Consider the following 20,462-nt stretch of genomic DNA (forward strand, 5'->3'; position numbering starts at 1 on the left):
CTGATCCAAAGCTGGGAGTCAGGAACTTCTGCAGGGTCCCCTATGTGGGTGCAGAGGCCCAAGCACTTGGGCCATCTTCTACTGCTTTCCCGGGCCATCCTCAAAGAGCTGGATCGGAAGTGGAGCAGCCCTACAGGAACCGGCGCCCATATGGGATACCGGCTCCAAAGGCGGAGGCTTAGCCCATACTGCTGGGGCCACAGCAACAGCCCCAGCAGAAACCTCTTAAATCTACCAATAGACTCCCAGGTGGCTTTACCCCTACATCTCTCCTTGACCTCACCTTTCCCGGGCTTTGCTCTCCCTTCCCACTCCGACCTGCTGAAGCTTCCTAGCACGTACAAAGCTCGATCTCCCTCAAGCTTTTGCACCTGCTGTTACCTATTCTTGAAAAATTCTCCCATGATGTCTGGCTTCTTGTCCTCTCGGTCTCAGCCCAAGAATCGCCACCCAAGCCATCAGCTGTAGCCCCCTGCAGAGAGAAGTTCTGCCACCCGGCTGTTCGTTGCATAGCATGGTGCATTTCCTTCATGGCACTTGCAATGGTTGGTGGCTATTTTGGTTTTTATTTGTTGCCTACGTATGATCCATTTCCCCCCTTGGAATATAAGCTTCATGAAGTCAAAGAGTGCGCTTGTTTTGCTCACCTGCGTTCCTAGCACTTAACACTGTTGTTCAGTGATGAATGGTCTGTCTCCTTCACTGACAAAACTGAATCCATCAAGCAAAGCACCATGAGCGCTCTCACTGCCCGGCAGCAAGTGTTAAGGACGTGCACCTGCATCCGTCCCCGCTCCTCCAATGGTGGCATCAGCGCTTTGCTCTGCTGCGGACCCTGCTTTGCCTGCTCCTCGGGGCCCTCGTGCCCATGGTTCTTAACACATCATCTGCATCTTCAGCTTCTCCGATTCCTGCTCCTGCTTATGAGCACATGTGCTCAAGTTTTCTCTTATTCTGAAAATTAGAGGGGGGAAGTGGGAATGGGAACTCTTTACTCTGTGTGATAGAAGTTACTTGTGATTAATGACTCTCCATGAATTCCAAACAAGATGACTAAAAACAAAGAAAAAAAAATACAAACCACCCAACCGAGGCGCGAGTCGTGGCACAGCAGGTGGAGGCCCCAGCTGCAGGGCCGGCATCCCACATGAGTGCCAGTTCCAGTCCTGGATGCTCCACTTTCTACCCAGCTCCCTGGAAATTGTGCCTGGGAAAGCAGTGGAAGATGGCCCAAGTGCTTGGGGCCCTGCCACTCTGTGGGAGAGCTGGATGGAGTTCCAGACTCCTAGTTGTGGCCTTTTGGAGAGTCATCCACTGGGTGGAAGGTCTTTCTTTCTCTCTCTCTCCCTCTCTCTAACTCTGCCTTTCAAATACATAAATAAATCAATCTTTAAAAAGACAAAAAAAAAAAAAAAAAAAAAAAAAAAACAACTAAATACAGAGTTAAACCGCAGAGCTTCAGAGAACAAAGAAAAGATCTTAGAAGCGTCCAGAACAGGAGAGAAGCAGATTGCCTACAAATGAGCGACAATGGGGCTGATGGCTTCTTTCTCAATGGCAGCAGCAGAAGATAAATGTTCCGGGCTGATGTGTGCTGAGAGGGAGTAATTGCCATCTTAGAACTCCATATTCAGCAAGAATTCTTCCAAGAATGGGAGGAAAATCAAGACATTTATAGGCAAACAATAACTGACATTCTTTTCCATCAGTAGAAATTCTAAAGCATTTCCTTGAGGCAGAAGGTTGGCATAGCTTCAGGGAAATGCACGTTCTTTATACAGGAAAGGAGCTCAGTTTGCTTGTGTTTCTGGAGGTTCCCAGGCCACGACTGGGCAGCCCTGCTGGCGTGGCCTCTGTGAGGGCAGTGGTGGAGCAGTGCTGAGCCAGGATGCAGAAATGGCGGCTGGGCCAAACTCGGGCTCTTATAACCCAGCCTCTCCCACTGGGCAAACCACAGCCACGGAAGCACCTCCCACTGTGCCCACCTGCTGAGCTCCGCTGGATGAGGCCTCCACCCTCTCAGCTAACAGACACCTCTGGGGTTTCAACATCTGCCAGAGCTGGGGAGCCAAATGCTGTTCAAACCAAGCGGATGGGGATGGATGATAGATCAGAGATGCAAAGAACACAGAAATGAATTTTTGCATGAGCAGCATGTACAACAAATCAGGAGAATCAGTGAGGAAAAGGTGCTTTTTCGAAAAAAAAAAAAACACAAATGGGTCTGAGTAATTGGATCATGGAAAGAAATGAAATTGGACCTGTACCAAATAACATACAATACATTGAGCATTGAGTTTGTGGATTTTTAAAATTTTGTCTATTTTTTTCTCTTTAAGAGAGAGAGAGAGAGAGTGAGTTCCCATTCCCATCCCTGACTTGTTCCTTAAATGCTTTCCATGGCTGGACTCGGGGACCTGAAACTCAATCCAGGTCTCTCTCATGGGTGACAGGGACGAAAGCACTTGAGTCATTGCCACTGCCTCCCAGGGTCTGCGTTAGCTCGAAGCTGGAGTCAGGAGCCAGAGCAGGACATTGAATCCAGGTACTACAGCATGGGATGTGGGTGCCCTAGCCAGAGATTTAACCACGAGGACAAATGCCTGCCCCACCCTAAATGCGAAAGGCAGAAAACCAAGCCTTCAAAATATCTTAGAGGAACATAGCTTCATGGCTCTAGGATAGAAAAGTATGTTTTAAATGAGGATTCTATAAAATAAAATGGCTAAATTTGATTACATTAAAATTAAGAAGTTCTGTTCATCAATAGATACCATAAAGAGAGTAAAAAGACAGCTACAGCTTGGGAGATATTTGTAACACATGCAATAAATGAAAGACTAACAACCACGAGTATCAGGAAACACCTAAAAATTATTTCTTAAGTCTATTTATTTATTTGAAAGGCAAAGCAAGAGAGAGAGAGAGAGAGAGAGAGAGAGAAATAATGTCCCTTCCACTCCCCAAATGCCTGCAAAAGCCAGGGCAAGACTGCATGGAGCCAGGAGCCTGGAACTCTATCTGGGTCTCCCCTATGGGTGGCAGGGACCCAAGTACTTGAGCAGTCACTGGTTGCCTCCCAGGGTGCACAGTAGCAGGAAGATGGATTGGAAGGGGAGGGGGCGCTCAAACCCAGGTTCTCTGACCTGGGATGCAGACATCCCAAGCAGTGGCTCAGCAACTATACCCAAACGCCCTCCCCTGAAAGTTAATTTTTAAAAAGACAGCCGACCCACTCTAATCATAGGCAAATGATTTGAAGTGGCCGTTCTATAGAAGCAGTTTGTGACCAAACATTCATAGAAGAGATGTTGCTTCAGATCAGCCCCCAAGAGAACGAGTGTTTTCCTGGCTAAGGACAGCAGAGAGTGCCGAAAGGCTCTTGGGCTCTGCCTCCGACTTCATAAGTGGCTCCTGCATTTCTGGGTGGGTCTTTCACCCCTGAAATGAGCTCCGGCACTGTGTTTGGAGGAGGAACCTCAGGAGAGGGACTCAACTCATCGTGAGGAGCTACTAGGAAATTTTACAAGATTGGAATCCAGCATTTATGAAATTTCTCAGTAGTGAAATGTGGGCTTACCTTAGCTCTCAATCGCACCGACAGTGCCAAATCTCAGAGACAGTCAATGCTAAGGATTTTCTTCCATGAAGACAGACATCTCTGACTTCACACTCAGCTGAAGGCACTGTTTCCTGTCTCTTCCCCACACTTGTCTCAGCTCATACTCATCCAGATTGCTGCCTTCTCCCCAGGCCTTGATCTCCCTACGTCTCTACGCTTTATAGTATTGCTCATGATTTTATAATGGGTTTTTCTCCAAGACACAATGGACATTGTTGAAAGAAAGACATCAACACAAAATAAATTGAAAGTAGTTAAAACCACACATGATGACATTTGTTATGACTTAAAATTGGTGGAAAATCACGTTTTTGTCAAGATTTCGACCTACAAAATTTAAAGCAGGTGGACTGAGCTTGGTACAAATCATGGTCTCAAAAGGAAAATATATGATGGTAACCACAGCGACTAAAATTCGATAGGAACAAAAACTCGGTCACAAATTGCACCTGTGCTTCAAGAGGTTTCTCTTTAGAAAGGAACTGGAAATAAGTTTGGAAAATAGGGAAGAGAGGAAATTGGAAATGTTGTATATCTTTGATGTAGAAAAATTGAGAAAATAGTTAATTCCTTTCAGTGGACTCTGGAAAATACTATATTAATCTGACTAAAATTTTTTTTCCAAATTATCCTAGAGGTTAAGACTTTCAGTATTGTGTCTTCCCTAGAATCTTGCAACTCATTCTTTTTTTCTTTTCTTTTCTTTTTTTTTTTTTTTTTTTTTTGGACAGGCAGAGTTAGATAGTGAGAGAGAGAGAGACAGAGAGAAAGGTCTTCCTTCCATTGGTTCACCCACTAAATGGCTGCTATGGCCAGAACCATGCTAATCCGAAGCCAGGAGCCAGGTGCTTCCTCCTGGTCTCCCATGTGGGTGCAGGGCCCAAGCACTTGGGCCATCCTCCACTGCACTCCCAGGCCACAGCAGAGAGCTGGACTGGAAAAGGAGCAGCCGGGACTAGAACCAGTGCCCATTTGGGATGCCAGCTCCACAGGCGGAGGATTAACCAAGTGAGCCATGGCACCAGCCTGCAACTCATTCTTGAACTAAAAATAGTTTGTATGTTTATTACCTGATACTATGTAAATTGGAAAACGGTGAATGGGTATTTATTATCTGGTGTCAGTCCCTGATACTGATTGATAGGCAACACAATTTTGCTTCTAACTCTCAATGAAAAACAGCTGTGTGCCCCTCACTGGGCTGAGCGATGGGAACACAGGGATGCACGGCGCTGGTTCTTGTCCTCGTGGAGTTTACATACACGTGGAAACTGAAAACAGAAACCTAAATTTGCTTTACCTTAGTTGATTCTATATAAATTGGTGCATTTAAAAAAAAAGTACATGACTGAAGCTGCCGCCTATAAATTATTTATCTGTCATTCTGCTATAGCACCATCTCTTCAAGACAGTGGCCTCTCCTTTACTGAAACGTATCTGCAAGTCCTCACAATCAGCATCCGAATCTCTCAAACATCGCACCCCAAATACGAAGCTGGCATCTTGCATTCCGTCACAGTCCCGTCTTAATTCAGCTTGTCAGAGTCAGTTTATCCTGTCAATCCCCTTACAAAGTCGAAGCATTAATTTCCTCAACTGTCAGGGTACATATCACTTTCAGGATGAATCTATCAAATAAAACCTGACATTTCCCAGGCGCTGCCATCATTAGAAGGTGATTAATGTTAAAAACTTGCATTCGTCTCCAACACCCCCCTTTCTAATTGGGTAATTGGACCCAAGACAGAGGATGTCGTGTTAATGGGCAGTAGTCTGTTTTCCATGTGGCTCCTTCGGCCCTTGAGATAAGTGGCCTGAGTTTCTTCTAAGCCCTTCCAGGCCTGATGCCTCCACCACAGGGCACCCGTGCACTGACTTCTGGCTCAGCAAGGTCACCCCAGGACTCTTGGTGCTAACCTTCCATGCATCATAAAGCCCAGGATGAATCCATTCCAAACTTTGGCCTGCAACAATAAGTTAAGCTCCTGGAAAATGTTCTTTGAGATTTTCTTGCACTGTATTGCTTAAAGCTTAAAGCTTTGCCTTGGATTGGATTTTCACTGCTCCTCTTCTCCTAGAAAAAAAAAATTTCTTTGTAATCTGGCCCCTGCCTGATTCTGCAGCCTCTTTCACCCTCCTCCCTCAACCTCCACCCCCAACCCCAGTTTGCTGGTTTCTCTGCAACATTTCCCACTCCCAGCTATTTCCTTCCCATGAGTCTTTGCATGTGTTCAAGTCCCAGCTACTTCACTTCCAAATCAGCTCCCTGCGGATGCGCCTGGGAAGGCAGCAGAAGGTGGCCCAAGTGCTTGGGCCCCTGCACCCCCATGAGAGATCCAAATGGAGTTCCAAGCTCTTTGCTTTGGCCCACACCAGCTCCAGCTGTTGAGGCCATTTGGAGAGTAAACCAGTGGATGGGAGATCTCTGTGTGTGTGTGTGTGTGTGTGTGTGTGTCTACCTATCATTCTGCCTTTCACATAGTAAGTAAATCTTTAAAAATCTTTTTAAAAATACATGCATGAATTTCAAAAGAAACTTGCACCAAAATACCCTTATCTTTGTCTCCATTCCCCCATGCACTTTATGAAATCCCTCACGTGCTGTCAAGTCCCTTTCTTCCTCTCCTCCAGCGCGGCTCTCATCCCTGGTCTGCTTAACGTCTCTTTCCTCTCGTTCTGCAGTGGACTTCAGTCCTCTGTCCTGCAAAGTGCCATCTGCCTTGGCATCCCCAGACTCTGCCACTCGGCCCCATGAGATGGCTGCGGTCTGCTCATGACCTTGTTCCCTACGCTGCGTCCAACACGTGCATCCACACAGAAAGCCCAGGTGACGAGGAGCCTCCCTCCTCTGGCTTTTCTCTCGAGGATCATAGTTTTGCTCTTCCCTTTACTCAGGGTCTAAAAGCTGTGGTTTCCTGTTTTTCCTGTTATGCTTTTGTCGTCGAATGCAGTAGTGATTACTCTGGGGGACCCAAAATAAAATCCAAATTCCTTGGCCCAGTTGATAAAACCGTATATAATCTGGCCCCTGCCTACTCCTTTGACTTCATTCGGTCTCAACTCTGCTCTTCGCCTTCCTGTAATCCACGCTGGCTTCCTTCCCACCTCCCAGGTACCCCTGAGCTCCCTCTGACCTGGGGCTTTTGCAGGGCTGCGACTTCTGTCTGGGAAGCTGCCTTTTGACCTGCATGGATGTCTCCGACTTGCCATTCAAGACTATGAGAATGTCTCCACCCAGTCATGGTCACAGAAACCTGCCTTTAATTGCTTGCAGGATGCATATCACATTTGGGTATTTTGTGCATTTAATTTATTTATTTATTGGCTCTTTTTCTTTGTTCTTTCATCACAATGAGGTATCCATGAGGGCAAGGACCTTGCCTGTTTTATTTCCCAATGTATCTTTAATGCTGGAACTATGCCTAGCACAGAGGGAGCTCTTGTTAAATATTTCTTAGGTGGGTGGATGAATGAATAAAACCATATTTCTTTCTTTAATGCTTCATTACGTCTCCCTCAAAATACCACAAAACCTCAAGGAGCAAATTCAACCTCATATAACATATGGGTGATGGTGGGGAAGATGAAAATGATGATTCCTAATCTTTGTTGAGCTCCTGTTATGTGTTTGTCATTGCGCTAATAGCTGTGCATTTATTATCTCATCTGCCTCCTACCACAACCCTGTGAGCACCTGCTATCGCTGTCAGCGTTGCAAATATGGAAACTGAGGCCCAGAGAAGTTCAGTGGCTTTTGAGCATCTCCCATCCAAAGTGATCATTTTAGTCAGTCCCCCCAGAGTTTCTCATCCAGCCTGCTTTTCCTGAGTTGCTGTGTTTCTGAAATCCACATCTGTGTGGCTGGAGCCGGGTTGACACTGCCTTTGAGACACGGCCGGGTCATGCTGGTCTGTAGCGTGAAACATCATGTACCACACCTGTCACGCATTACTCTCCCCTGCCAGAGATGCTCGGAGTGTGCCATTGTATCCAGGCCTCATGTTTCCACTGTAGCATAAATATGCTTAACCAGCTGTTATGAGCACTCCGTAATGCTTGTGACAACTCTACTGAGAACCCCTCTTAATGGAGCAGATGGTGTGAAATCAAGCAGGCAAGTGGAAATGAAGTGACAGAGCCTGGGGGAGGATGTACTGGTCACGGGAGGTCCCATGTCTCTCTTATTTTCCTAAGATTATAACCTAATGCAGGTCATGTTCAAGTCCCTGTGCCTGTGTCACAGATGCCATGTGAGATCTTGGGTACAGAGTTAAAGGGAAGAAATTTGGGGAGTGGAGAAGACATAGAGAAATGATTGAGGAACTCACCAGAATGAGTGTGTTTCTCCAAAAAGAAAATGGAGATGGAGAACAATAGAAGACCCTGAGTAGAGTGATGGATGAAGGGGAAAGAGGGCGAGGTGGGAGTGCCCGGTGTTGCTGTGGTGTGGACGGGGTTTGTCCCCTCCAAAACTCATGGGGAAATTTGGTCCCCAGGATCACAGAGTTGGGAGGTGGGGCTTTCAGGATGCTGTTAGGTCTGTAAGAGGGATAAATGGCCTTCTCGACAAAGTGAGTGATCACAGTGGGTTGTGACGCAGTGCGTGCTTCCAAGCATTAGGCCTTGGGCACCTGCTCCCTTGCCCATCCTCTTTCCATCCTTAGATGGAGCTGGCACCTCCAGAACCATGAGCTAAACAGACCTCTTTCCTGCATAAGCTACCCAGTCTCGGGTTTTGTGTTTTGGCAACAGAAAGGGACTGTGCTGAGGCCAGTGTGAAGAATAACAATACTGCAAAAGGGATAGCACTTTGGATAATAACAGAGAAGATGGTCGGATTCCAACAGACTGGAATTCCAACCACAGACCCACTGCTCCCAGGCTGTGAGACCCTAGGCATGTTCCTCACCCTCTGTGAGTTTAAACTACTGTCCTTTGGTTAGACAACCCTACGATAAGATTTGAAGGAGGAGCGTGTAGGACAGCATCTACAGCAAAGCCAGCGAAGAGGTCTTCCCACAAACTCCTAAACACAAGGAGATAAGGACAAGCCACCATAAGTCACAAGCCCTGCACCATGACAGAGGGTGCAGCAGAAGTCCAGAAGAGAGCGAGAAGGAAGCATCAGTGTCTGATGGACTTGAGACTGGGAAAAGTCTCCCAAGAAGCAAAGCATGTACTGGAAGGCACAGTCGACCACCTGGAGGCCATAGCTGCACCTGGGAGGGATTTGTCCAGCTCCAATAGCCACTGAGTGCGAGGGGAAGAATTCTACCGAGTTGGAGCAGTGGATTTCCTCCTTGTCTCCTTGGTTGGCAGGACAATTAGAGTGTTGGGAACTGAACAAAGCCCACAACTATAGGACATGTATGCTGTAAGAGCATTCCAAGTTCCTTGAAACTCATACCCAAGGTTCGGATGCTTATGAGATCCAGGTGTAAAAACATTAATTTCCTTTGAGGACCTAGTCTCAAGTCTGCTGGCCACAAGGCTATGCAGGGTTGAAAATAGCTGGGATTCCATGAATGTTGCATGAGCCCCAGAGCCATCTCCACTGCCCTTGAGCAAGATTTACGATCTCCTGCAACACTGGCTACTGCCAACTCATGGCCACACATTCCGACACTTCTGCTCACTCCAGAAGGAAGAAAAATTAAGGCATTAAAGGGGTATCTGATCTAAGTGCCAAGTTATGGTTGCTCATGTGAGGACCAAGCAGGTAGGTGCTATTTTGACATAATTTGTAGATAAAAGGTTAATTACAATTGAAAGCAACATATCTTGGCTACAAACTTCCCTTGTCTTGTTTTTACCATCAGTTTGAGAACAGAGGGGGAAGGGTTATGATTTTATTTAGGGTGTTTTGGGAAAGCCTCCCCTAAAATAGACATTGTGACAAGCACTATAAGGACACAAAGGAGTGAGCCACAGGGACGAACCAACTCAGGTCTGAGCACCCTTGGAACAATCACAGAGCCACAGAGGCCAAAGTGACTGGGACAGAGTGACTGAGGTCAGGGCTATGGGGTGCACACATGGGGGCCTTGGTAGGGCCATGCCCATTCTTCGTGACATAATCTGTGCAATGGGCTCACGCCCGCTACCATACTCTTGAGAGTTCCTGACTACTCTGTGGGTAGCAGGGGTGGAAGCAAGGAACCCATCGGAAAATTTCTGCAGCTTTCGAGCAGAGATGGGGACCACCTGCACCAGGCAGCAGCAGTGAAGCTGGGGAAGGGCAGCCAGAGGGGCAGGGCCGCGATGGCCTGTGGCTGCTGGGGTGGACACTAAGAAGATATTGGAGGACAACGCCGGTGTTTCTGGCCCAAACTACTGGAAGAACAGAGGCTCTGGACAGTATTATGGCTCCTGGGGAAAGGCCCAGTAACAGTCCAGTGTTTTGGGCTTTCTACTGAGTAGGTCTGAGGATGAGACGTGGTCTGGGGGTTGGGTGGGTGCTTTTAAGCTGAGTTCAACACAATGTCTATAAGCTACTGAAAGTGCCCTGGGCAAGGACTTGAGAAAACTTCCAGTTCACTCCACAGAGGAGCAGACTGCAGGCCATGAAGAGGACATCATCTCCCAAGGCTGCGCAGCGGTCTGGTAGCTGAGGCTGGGTTTGAACCCACTGGTTTTTCTTCCCACTTCCAAGCTGGCACTGTGGGCGGTGACAGACTTCACCAGAGCTGGACTTACCGAACACACTGCGAGGGAGCACTGGGCGAGCAGGACAGGCAGCACGCACGGGGACGTGTTAGCTGCAGCGGCAGCCCCTTCCTCGTTAGGGTGACTGTTGCCACATGCTGGCAAGGGAGCGGCAGGCAGGATGCTAAAGGCTGTACACTGCAACATGGACTACAATCCAAGAAGCACACTTAAACTGCAGTAGTTTCCCCCAGCAACTCTCCTATGGTTCAACAGATTTTCCCAGGTGGCGATTTGCATCTCCGGGCAGAGCTGGGGAGCCTGCATCGCCTTTAGCTTAGGGGCTCCACCACATGTCCTGGGGCACCCTCGATGTTTCTGAAGCTTTGGAATCAATCTGTTCCTGCAAACCACTTGTGGACCAATACCCTTTCTTGCCATCAGTCCTCACGTGGGTGAGCCAGAGCCCACTGAAGCACGTGTAACTCTAAATTGGAAATTTCTGATATCTGACATGAGGATGCTTACTATGCCATCCATAAAACTGAGAAAGGTCTAGAACCTAGACATTTGCCTTTTGGCTGGGCACCAGGGCAAAGAGTATCTATTGTCATTCAGAAGTTATTCTTGGCCTTCATATCCCAAGACCTTTCCAACGACAGCCTCTTAAACATGACCACGGATCTAATTAAAAATATGGATTTTCTGTTTTAAGTTAAAGCCAAGGTATGGCTTCAAAATTTACCTGGCCAAGTCCATTTAATAATATCCCAATATGCTCATGTATTACATATTCATCCAGTTTCCCTATAACTGCTTATAATAAATATTGATGATTGCCTAGGTCTGAAAATGGCGATATACACAGAGAATATTCATGTGAGTCTCATTGATTTTCCTGACAGGGCCAAATGGAGCAGGTGAGCCAATTTAACACAACCAACTCCAATTTTGCACAGGCTGAAGAGAAGTGCTGTGGACATGAGTAATCAATCTTACTACCATTATTAATAATAATATTTAGCTCCCATACAGCTCCCTCCATCTTCTAAGCACTTTACCAACATTAACAAATGTGTTCATGACACCCAAGGGAGGCCCTTTTTGTAATGTGACTGAAAAGCCAAGAGCAACATAAATGGCTACGTAGGGCTAAGGGGCACCAGGGTAATCCCTAGGGTCCCCGTCCCCACTGGATTCTGTAACGCCTGAAATACTAGGGAGGCACTGCAGGCCCAGGAGGTAAGATGATATTTCCAATCAGAGTTTAATGAGATGTGTACACCCCATAATTGTAGGTACTGTATAGTAATGACTATTGTGGGCATACCTCAAAAAGTTCGTGGGAAATGGAATTAAAAGATACCTTTGTTTTGATGCAAATGATTTTTTATTTCCATGTAGAATTTTTCAAATATGCACTTTCCAGGGCTGGTTTTATAGCATAGTGGGTAAATCTGCCATCTGTGATGCCAACATCCCATATGGGTTCTGGTCCATGTCCCCGCTGTTCCACTTCAGTCCAGCTCCCTGCTAATGAGGTGGGGAAAGCAGTGGAGGATAGTCCAAGTGCCTGGGCCCCTGACACCCACGTGGGAGACCTGGAGGACACTCCTGGCTCCTGAGCTTGGCCTGGCTCAGCCATGGCCATTGTGACCATCTGGGGAGTGAACCAGCAGATGAAAGACCTCTCCCTCTCCATGTCTTCCCTTCTCTCTGTGACTCTGACTTTCAAATAAATAGATCTTTTTTAAAAATATGCATTTTCTGTTAACTTTTGGAAGATCCCTTGTGTTTTTTGGAATGCTCACTGTGTGCCAAACACAGCCCAGGCTCAGCAATGTTAACAGAAAGGAGATCCCGCCCCCAAGGAAACGGACAGATCAGTGACGGGGAGGGAAGTGGGAATTGGCAAACAGTGTCTGAGAGAAACAGAGAGGCAGGTGCTGAGAGAGAGAGAGAGAGAGAGCAGCCAGCACATTCTGAGCACCCTCCCAGAGAAGGCCACCCAAGTGGCCCAGCCTGGCAAGGTGGAAGGCGGGTGAGCATGAGGGCGGGGGATTTCACGGGGGAGAGAGACATTCCGGAGAAAGGGAATGGCAAGGCTGCAAACACTTCAGCCTGACTGAACTCAAGAGCAAGGCGGGAGCAGGCACCTGGAGCAGCTGTTGAGTGCTGTTTGGGACACCTGCATCCCATATTGGAGGGCTGGGTTTGCGGCTCCACTCCCAAGTCCAGCTTCCTGCACAGGTGCACCCCGGGAAGCCACAGGTGATGGCTCACGTGCTTGGGTGCCTGCCACCCACCTGAGCTGAATTCCCTTGGCCTGGCCCAGTCACAGCCGTTGCAAGCATGTGGGCAGTGAACCAGCAGATAGGACATACGTGTGTGTGTGTGTGTGTGTGTGTGTGTCCCTCCCTCCCTCTTTCTCTCTCCTTGTCAAGTAAACGGAATAAATACATTTTTTAAAGAGAGAAAGACAATGGGATGCTACCATTGCAGCAGGTTGAATTTTCCAAGGTAAACTCCAATGACATCGCCTCTCTCACTTTTTCTACAACAGTGTGACCTTGCCACATGCCCCACCCAGAGGCAGGCTGTGCCCCCTCTCCTGGGATCAGTGGGACCTTTTTTTTTAAAATTTTTTTGACAGGCGGAGTTAGACAGTGAGAGAGAGAGAGAAACAGAGAGAAAGGTCTTCCTTCCATTGGTTCACACCCCAAATGGCCGCTATGGCCGGCGCGCTGCGCTGATCTGAAGCCAGGGGCCAGGTGCTCCCTCCTGGTCTCCCATGGGGTGCAGGGACCAAGCACTTGGGCCATCCTCCACTGCCCTCCTGGGCCACAGCAGAGAGCTGGACTAGAAGAGGGGCAACCAGGACAGAATCCGGCGTCCCAACTGGGACTAGAACCCGGGGTGCCGGTGCTGCAGGCGGAGGATTAGCCTAGTGAGCCACAGTGCAGGCCCTCAGTGGGACTTTTGACTGCCTTGATGAGTCGGGGAGAGTGAAGGGCTGCAGTGTGATTTCTGAGGCTCAGCCAAGAAAGCCGATGGTTCTTCCTCTTTGTCCCCTGGGACACTTGGAGTCACTAACTAAGAAGTTCAGCCAGCTTGAGGTCACTGTGCTGGTGCTTAGGCCATCAGGCTACAAGGAGAGTCCACATGTCATGCTCCTGTCAACAGCCCCAGCTGAGGTCCCCGCGGACAGCCAGCATCAACTTCCAGACACGTGAGTGGCAACACTTCCAGATGATTCCAGTGTGCAGCTGTCAAACCACCCCCAGCCCGTGAGTCTTCCTCCTGAGGTCTCAGATGCTGTGACGTACAGACCAGTGAGCCCCGCTGTGCCTGTCCCCAGGCCTCACTCAGAATCTGTGAGCTCAACAAAATACTCAGAAATTGAGAGTGGTCTGTTACACAGCTACAGGAAGCAGGACGGCTGGGTTACAGCATTTTTATCTTCTTCCCAGTCCATAGAGAGCCCTTGATGGGTTTTCAGAGCAGTGTGATGTCCTCGGGTGTTCTCCAGCCCGAGAGGCAGGACCAGGCAGAGCCTGTGTGAAATGGGAAAACCACCTGGTTCAGTGCATCTCAGGCCCAGGGATCTTCTTCGGTGTCCTTAGGGGGTCATCTTCTGTCACTGTCAGCTGGATTTTTCATTCATACTTGTCTCTTCCTTGCTCAGTGGTTTTTAATCCTGACTGCACATTGGGATCACTGGGGAGCATTAAAAATATTCTGATTTTTTTCTCCTCATCCTGGGTCAGTCAAATTGGAATGTCTGGGGAGAGGGGCTCCAGCATCAAATTTTTAAAGGGTCCTTGGGTAATTCCAATGTGCATCCCAGGTTGAGAACCACTGAGCAGATTGCCCATCCACCATACAGGCTGAGCTGGGGAAAGTGGCTCAGGCTGCAAATTCAAAACTCGATGGAGAACTCAACCTTCCAGTTGCAAATTTCAGTGTACTCTCTCACCCTGGTGGAAAAAGAAGTGTCTAGATGCCAGATGCTAGTTACCGTACCGGAACCCAAGGAGAAGTTCGAGACCGGAGGCCACATCATTGAGAAGACGTGAAGTCCAGGGGTGGATTTAAAAGAAAGAGACCCTGAGACTCTTCAGAAGGTGGTTTGCTTAGAACAGAGAGGGCCCTCATTCAGGGCAGAGACTCCCGGCGTGGCTGGATGAAGATCACTTTCAACAAACCACTTCCTTTTGCTCTAACACCAGCCCAAGCCAAAATGCACCAGCCGTAGCTCACTCCCAGGAAACCAGATAAACAAATAAGGAAGTCTTCCATGCAGGCATGTTATTCGGCGTACAATGGGAGAAGCAGAGCCAGGGTGCTAAGTCTGGAAAGCAGTGGAGGGAGGGCAGGGAAGTATAGAAAGGGCCGGGACAGAGCAGAGTGAGGTCACGGTGCTCGGTGGGCTCACGGAGGTAGGGCCTTGCTGGGCCTCAGCTTCGTCCTTGTAGAGGGCAGGGTGATTCTGAGATCTCTGTGCCAGCTTGAGAATCTGACCTCCGGTTAGGTTCCAGGAGCTTCCACATTTTCACCTGGGCATTACCATTCTGCTCCAGACCAGCTGTGAGCCTGACACACTACAGCTCATTGCATTTCTCTGGGCTTCAACGCTTTGACATCTGAGGTCTTGCTGACCTGAAGACGCTGCCCCTGGCCAGAGCGAGTTGATTCCTAGGGGTAGTAAAGAACTTCCCCAGGAACACAGCTTTCACATGCAAACCAGCTGGTCCAGAGCCTACATCCCAACCTCCTCCTGAGTGTTCAGTCCCTGGACCACTCTCCTCCTGCCCTCGTCACCCCAGGGCCAGGTACCAGACAACCTGGGACAGCCCTCATGTCCCACGGGCTGCTGAAATAATTCAGACCAGTTCATCTCCAGCCTGTTTACCCCATTCACCCCTTCTTCTCTTGGAAGCCAAACAGAAGCTTAGCCTAAGTTTTCTGTTTCTTGATCCACAGGGGTGCTTCCCCACTTGGCCCCCCATGGGCTGGCCTCATCACCCTGGAAGCTGAGTAAGGAACTATCTTCTCAATGGCAGTTGTGGCCTGATCTGTTGGCTGTGCCATGTCTGAATAAGAGAACCTATGTTACAAAAACACTTTCTCCAGGACCAGTACTGTGGCACAGCAGCTCAAGCTGCTGCTTGCGATGCCAGCAGCCCACATTACAGCCCCAGTTCTAGCCCAGCTGCTCTGCTTCCAATCTAACTCCCTGCTAATGCACCTGGGAAAGCAGTGGAGAATGCTCCAAACACTCTGACCCCTGCCACCCCCATGAGAGACTCAGATGGAATCCTGGCTCTTGGCTTCAGCCTGGCCCAACCTTAGCTGTTGCAGCCATTTGGTGAATGAAGCTACATATGGAAAATCTCTCTCTCAAACAAACTAATAAATATATTTTAAAAATAAAAACATTCTGTCCAGAGCATAGTTACTTATAAATCGTAGACAAGAATGGCAGCCTCCTGGCCAGTACTCCTGGGAGCAATCACTGACCGCAGTGACGAAAGCACTTACGTTAGATATGACAGTGACAGTTCAGGTGACTACATAAAAGCACCTTTGGAAGCCCATGTGTTGTGATGTGCTGGTCCAGAAACCCATTCCTTCAGCCTGAGAACTGTGTAAGCTGCAAAGGAAATTGTCCTTGTGTTGTAGCTCATTGGGATGGACATTGGGGGAGTGAATATAAAGTTCTCCAGCATGGCCGGGCGATTTACAGCTGTGCTGCATTCAAGAAATTGACCTAAGCATTCCCCACAGTGCATGCATCCTCAGGGGTCCATGCTGCCTCAGGTTTGCTAATGCTTCATGTAGTTTGCATCAGAATGGTGCACTGAGAATCCATGAAAGGGACCTGCACACCCCCCTCAGCCTCCTCATTTTCATAGCTTGAACAGCAGGTTTAATTTCACAGTTTTTAGTTTCATGACATTCAAACACCAACAATTGATGGGAGGGGAGAAGGGAGAGACCCACGTTGCGTAGAAATATCAGTCACTGGAAGAAAAAAAACCCTGAAGGAAAACTCACCACTTTGGAAAAGGTCACCAGGTAAATAATTGCCTTCTGAATTGGGATGATTCCTGTTGTCATTAGGTCCCAGCAGAGAGCTAATACGCTTTAATATGTCTGCTAAATACCACGCAAGTGCAATTGCAACCACACAGACAATTAAAGCTGGCAAGGGATGCCTGAGTCAGAAGGCATTTCTTCCCCCTGTTGTTATGCGTAAGATGAAATGATATCTACTTCTCAACCCTCATCCTCCCCTTTTGCAATGATAATCACTTGATATCTGTGAACACTGTTGATTGGGGGCTTAGCTCCTGCAGCCACACTCACGGCTGGCTTTGTTGGTACAGCAGAGGTGTCCAGGTGCAGCCCTCACAGCTCCCTGTCCCTACCACCAGGGAAGGACAGCTGGATCTTTCTGAACCGTCCTTGAGGTGCATGGCTGCTATGGATTGAACTTTAACCCTACTGAAGCCCTACTCCCAAATGTAGTTGAACTTGGAGATACAGCCTACAGGGAGGCAAATACAGGTAAACGAGCTCATGGGGTAGTCCCTGATTTGTTAGAATTAGTATGCTTCTCAGAAGAGTTACCAGAGGAACTGCTGTCTTTCTCTCCGCCATGAGAGGACCCAATGAGAAGGTGGCCGTCTGCACACCAGGAAGAGTCCAGCCCTCAACAGGCCCCAAGCTCTGCCTGCCTTCATCTGGGACCGATCAGCCTTCACAGCTCAGCTGGAGATATTTGTTAGAGAGGACTCAGCAGACTAATAGGATCCCCTCGCTTCTGCTCTGAGCGAGCCCTCCTGGCCAGAACAGGCTGTGGACACAGTCTGGCCAGCGGAGATGAGGACGACTTCACTGACAAGGTTGTCTGCCTGTAGAGAAGGAGGCACCCACGTCAGCCTCCGAGCCATGTGAGCAGAGGGGATGTGTGAGGGCCTAGAGGGCGTGGGACCTCATTAAAGGAAGCTCTTGTCAGCAGGCCTTGCTGTGCCCGTGTGTGACTGTCCAACTTTTGACACGAGGTCTCTAAGTTACAGCATGAGAGAGGGCATGTCAGCAGAGTACTGGGTAGTAATGGAGGCATGGACTGAATTCACTGACCCTTGAAAGCTGGTCCTCGAAGTATCTGGAAAAATGCTCAGTCAAGTCTGGTTGCCGTGGGTGGTTTTTCTGCTCTGCTGTCTGGAGGGCTCCCTGGAGACTTTGCCTTTAAACTGTGGTCTTCAAGGGTCCCCTGAGCTAACCTGAGCCTACAACCAAGCAGCGGGCATTTGCTGTCTCAGCATCATGGGCATGTCTCCTGGACTTGGAGTTGAACTCACCAGTGAGCGCACCAAGGTTTCCCTTTTCTTAGAAGAAATTCCTGATTCTACCACACAAAAGAAAATAGCAGTTTGTATGCATATGCTGTTAACTATTTTCCCAGGAAAGATACATGACAGGATCCAACAACCCCCGAGAAAGATGCTTTTCATAGTAGTAGCTAATATTTATCAAGTATGGTGTTAAGATCATTACATGCATTAACTTACTTAAGACTAATGAGTATTATTATCACCCTTTTTTTTTTTGACAGGCAGAGTGGACAGTGAGAGAGAGAGAGACAGAGAGAAAGGTCTTCCTTTGCCATTGGTTCACCCTCCAATGGCCACTGCGGCCGGCGCACCGTGCTGATCCGAAGCCAGGAGCCAAGTGCTTCTCCTGGTCTCCCATGGGGTGCAGGGCCCAAGCACTTGGGCCATCATCCACTGCACTCCCTGGCCACAGCAGAGAGCTGGCCTGGAAGAGGGGCAACCGGGACAGAATCCGGCGCCCCGACCGGGACTAGAACCCGGTGTGCCGGTGCTGCAGGCGGAGGATTAGCCTATTGAACCGCAGCGCCGGCCTATTATCTCCCATTTATAGTTAAAGGAACTTTAATTTTGAAAGATTTGGTAACTTAATATCATAAAAAGGTGGCAAGATCAGCCTTCAAGCCAATATTCTTCAGCTCCAATGCCCAGATGTGGCCCCTGTATCTCATCAGTCCTCGCAGGAATCCTATGCAGCAGGGGTTATAAGCCTGTTTCACAGACTGAATGAAGTTACTTGCTCAACATCACACAATTACTAGTACCGAGGTTCACCTCGCTCTGAACACGTTCCAAGCCCGTGTGGTGTGGGATTCTCCTTGGCTAGGCTTGGTCCAGGTTCTTGTCTCCACGAGAGACAGAATTTAAGGAAGAGACGTAGGTAGAGAAGAGCAGAGAAGCAAGGTCGAAGGGGAAGGGAAGGTACACTCTGGGGAGGGAGCGCTGGCAACCTCAGGAGAGACGCAGCGCTGCCCTTAACGAAGTTTGAAGCTCTCCTCTCACACTGTTGGAAGGCTTGAGGGGTAATGTCTGGGGCAGGGCTTAACTGAATATTTAAAGGGGTGCAGTTTGGGGTAAGGTTTGAGTACCGCCCATTTCCATGTCCTCTTTGGGAAATCTTGGAATTGTCATGGTGTCAAGTGTATGATGGGAGTGGTTGTGTCGGCCATGGTATTTATTACAGTGCCATTATAACAACCTCAAGGTCGTTATGGAAACACAGCCTACAGCCATACTGGGTATTTCTAGCCGGTATCCATTCTTAGGCTGTGAAACCCTGGCAGCTGCAGTCTGCACGGAAGGGGGTGGTGGGTTTTGGAGATGCATGTGGGGCTGCAAACATGTGCTGTGATGCTCGGCTCTTCTTCTTAGCTACCTCCCTGCCCACATCACATGCACCTTGCATTACACAGGAAGATATCACATTATAGCACGCACAGAAATTACCCAGAACAGTTCTTCCTACACACTACTGTGCATTTTTATTTGACACAGTGATTCCATTCCTAAGTATCTGAGAAATATAAAAACATATGACTGCTTAAAGACTTGCACACAAATGTTCTTAGCAGCATTATTCGTGACAGTCAAAAAATTAAGATAAAAACTAAATTTCCATCTAGTTAAACAAAATGGGGTATATCTATATAATAGAATGCTACTTGGCAATAAAAAGAAGTATGGACACTTGTACAGCATGGGCAAACCTTGAAAAACATCATGCTGGGAGAAGGAAGATATGGGCATACATTTGATGACTCCGTTTATATGAAATGTCCAGAAAAGGCAAATCTACAAAGGCAATAAATCAGCAGTTGCCTGGAAAAGTGGTGGAAAAGGACAAGGATTAATAGTAAATGGCCATAAGGAATCCTATTGAGGTAATTGAAATATTTTAAAACTGATTTATGATGATGATGTTTTTATTGCACTTGGTAATTTTATTAAAACTTGATGGGACAGCCTTGTGGCATAGTGGCACACCTGCCATGCCATATGGGTGCCGGTTCATGTTCGTAACCCAGCTGCTCCATTTCTGATCCAGCTCCCTGCTAACGGCCTGAGGAAAGCCCGAGTGCTTGGGTCCCTACATGCATGTGAGAGACCCAAATGAAGCTCCTGGCTCCTGGCTCCTGGCTTCAGCCCAGTGCTGGCTGTTGCAGCCATTTGGGGAGTGAATGAGCAAATGGAAGATATCTTTCCTCTCTCTCTAATTCTGACTTTCCAAATAAATAACCTTAAAAAATAGCTGTATACTTCAAACAAATGAATATATACATACACACACATACAGAATACCTCAATACAATTGTAAAAGTATTTTAAGATGCATTTGAAGTATCTTGGGATCTTATTAAAATTTAGATTCTCAGCCCATGAGATGGGGGCAAAGCTTAGGATTTATGTTTCTTAGCTGGCGCCGTGGCTCACTAGGCTAATCCTCCGCCTTGCGGCGCCGGCACACCGGGTTCTAGTCCGGGTCAGGGCACCGGATTCTGTCCCGGTTGCTCCTCTTCCAGGCCAGCTCTCTGCTGTGGCCAGGGAGTGCAGTGGAGGATGGCCCAGGTGCTTGGGCCCTGCACCCCATGGGAGGCCAGGAGAAGCACCTGGCTCCTGGCTTCGGATCAGCGTGGTGTGCCGGCCGCGGTGGCCATTGGAGGGTGAACCAACGGCAAAAGGAAGACCTTTCTCTCTGTCTCTCTCTCACTGTCCACTCTGCCTATCCAAAAAAAAAAAAAAAGATTTATGTTTCTTCTTTTTTTTTTAAGATTTTATTTATTTTATTTGAGAGGTAGAGT

At 48.2% G+C, this 20,462-nt stretch overlaps 1 long non-coding RNA gene across 1 annotated transcript in view; it reads right to left on the minus strand.

Annotated features, from left to right (window-relative positions):
- The window catches only part of LOC149121748 (uncharacterized), a 7,313-nt gene extending 7,115 nt beyond the window's left edge, over positions 1-198 (minus strand). The window contains exon 1 of the long non-coding RNA XR_016222555.1: positions 1-198. This exon is cut by the window's left edge and continues 7 nt beyond it. This is a non-coding gene — a long non-coding RNA (uncharacterized LOC149121748).
- Positions 199-20,462: the final 20,264 nt, after the last annotated feature.

The sequence above is a fragment of the Oryctolagus cuniculus genome, chromosome 16 (genome assembly GCF_051225735.1).
Source record: "Oryctolagus cuniculus isolate XC-2025 breed Fujian yellow rabbit chromosome 16, ASM5122573v1, whole genome shotgun sequence".
NCBI lineage: Eukaryota > Metazoa > Chordata > Mammalia > Lagomorpha > Leporidae > Oryctolagus > Oryctolagus cuniculus.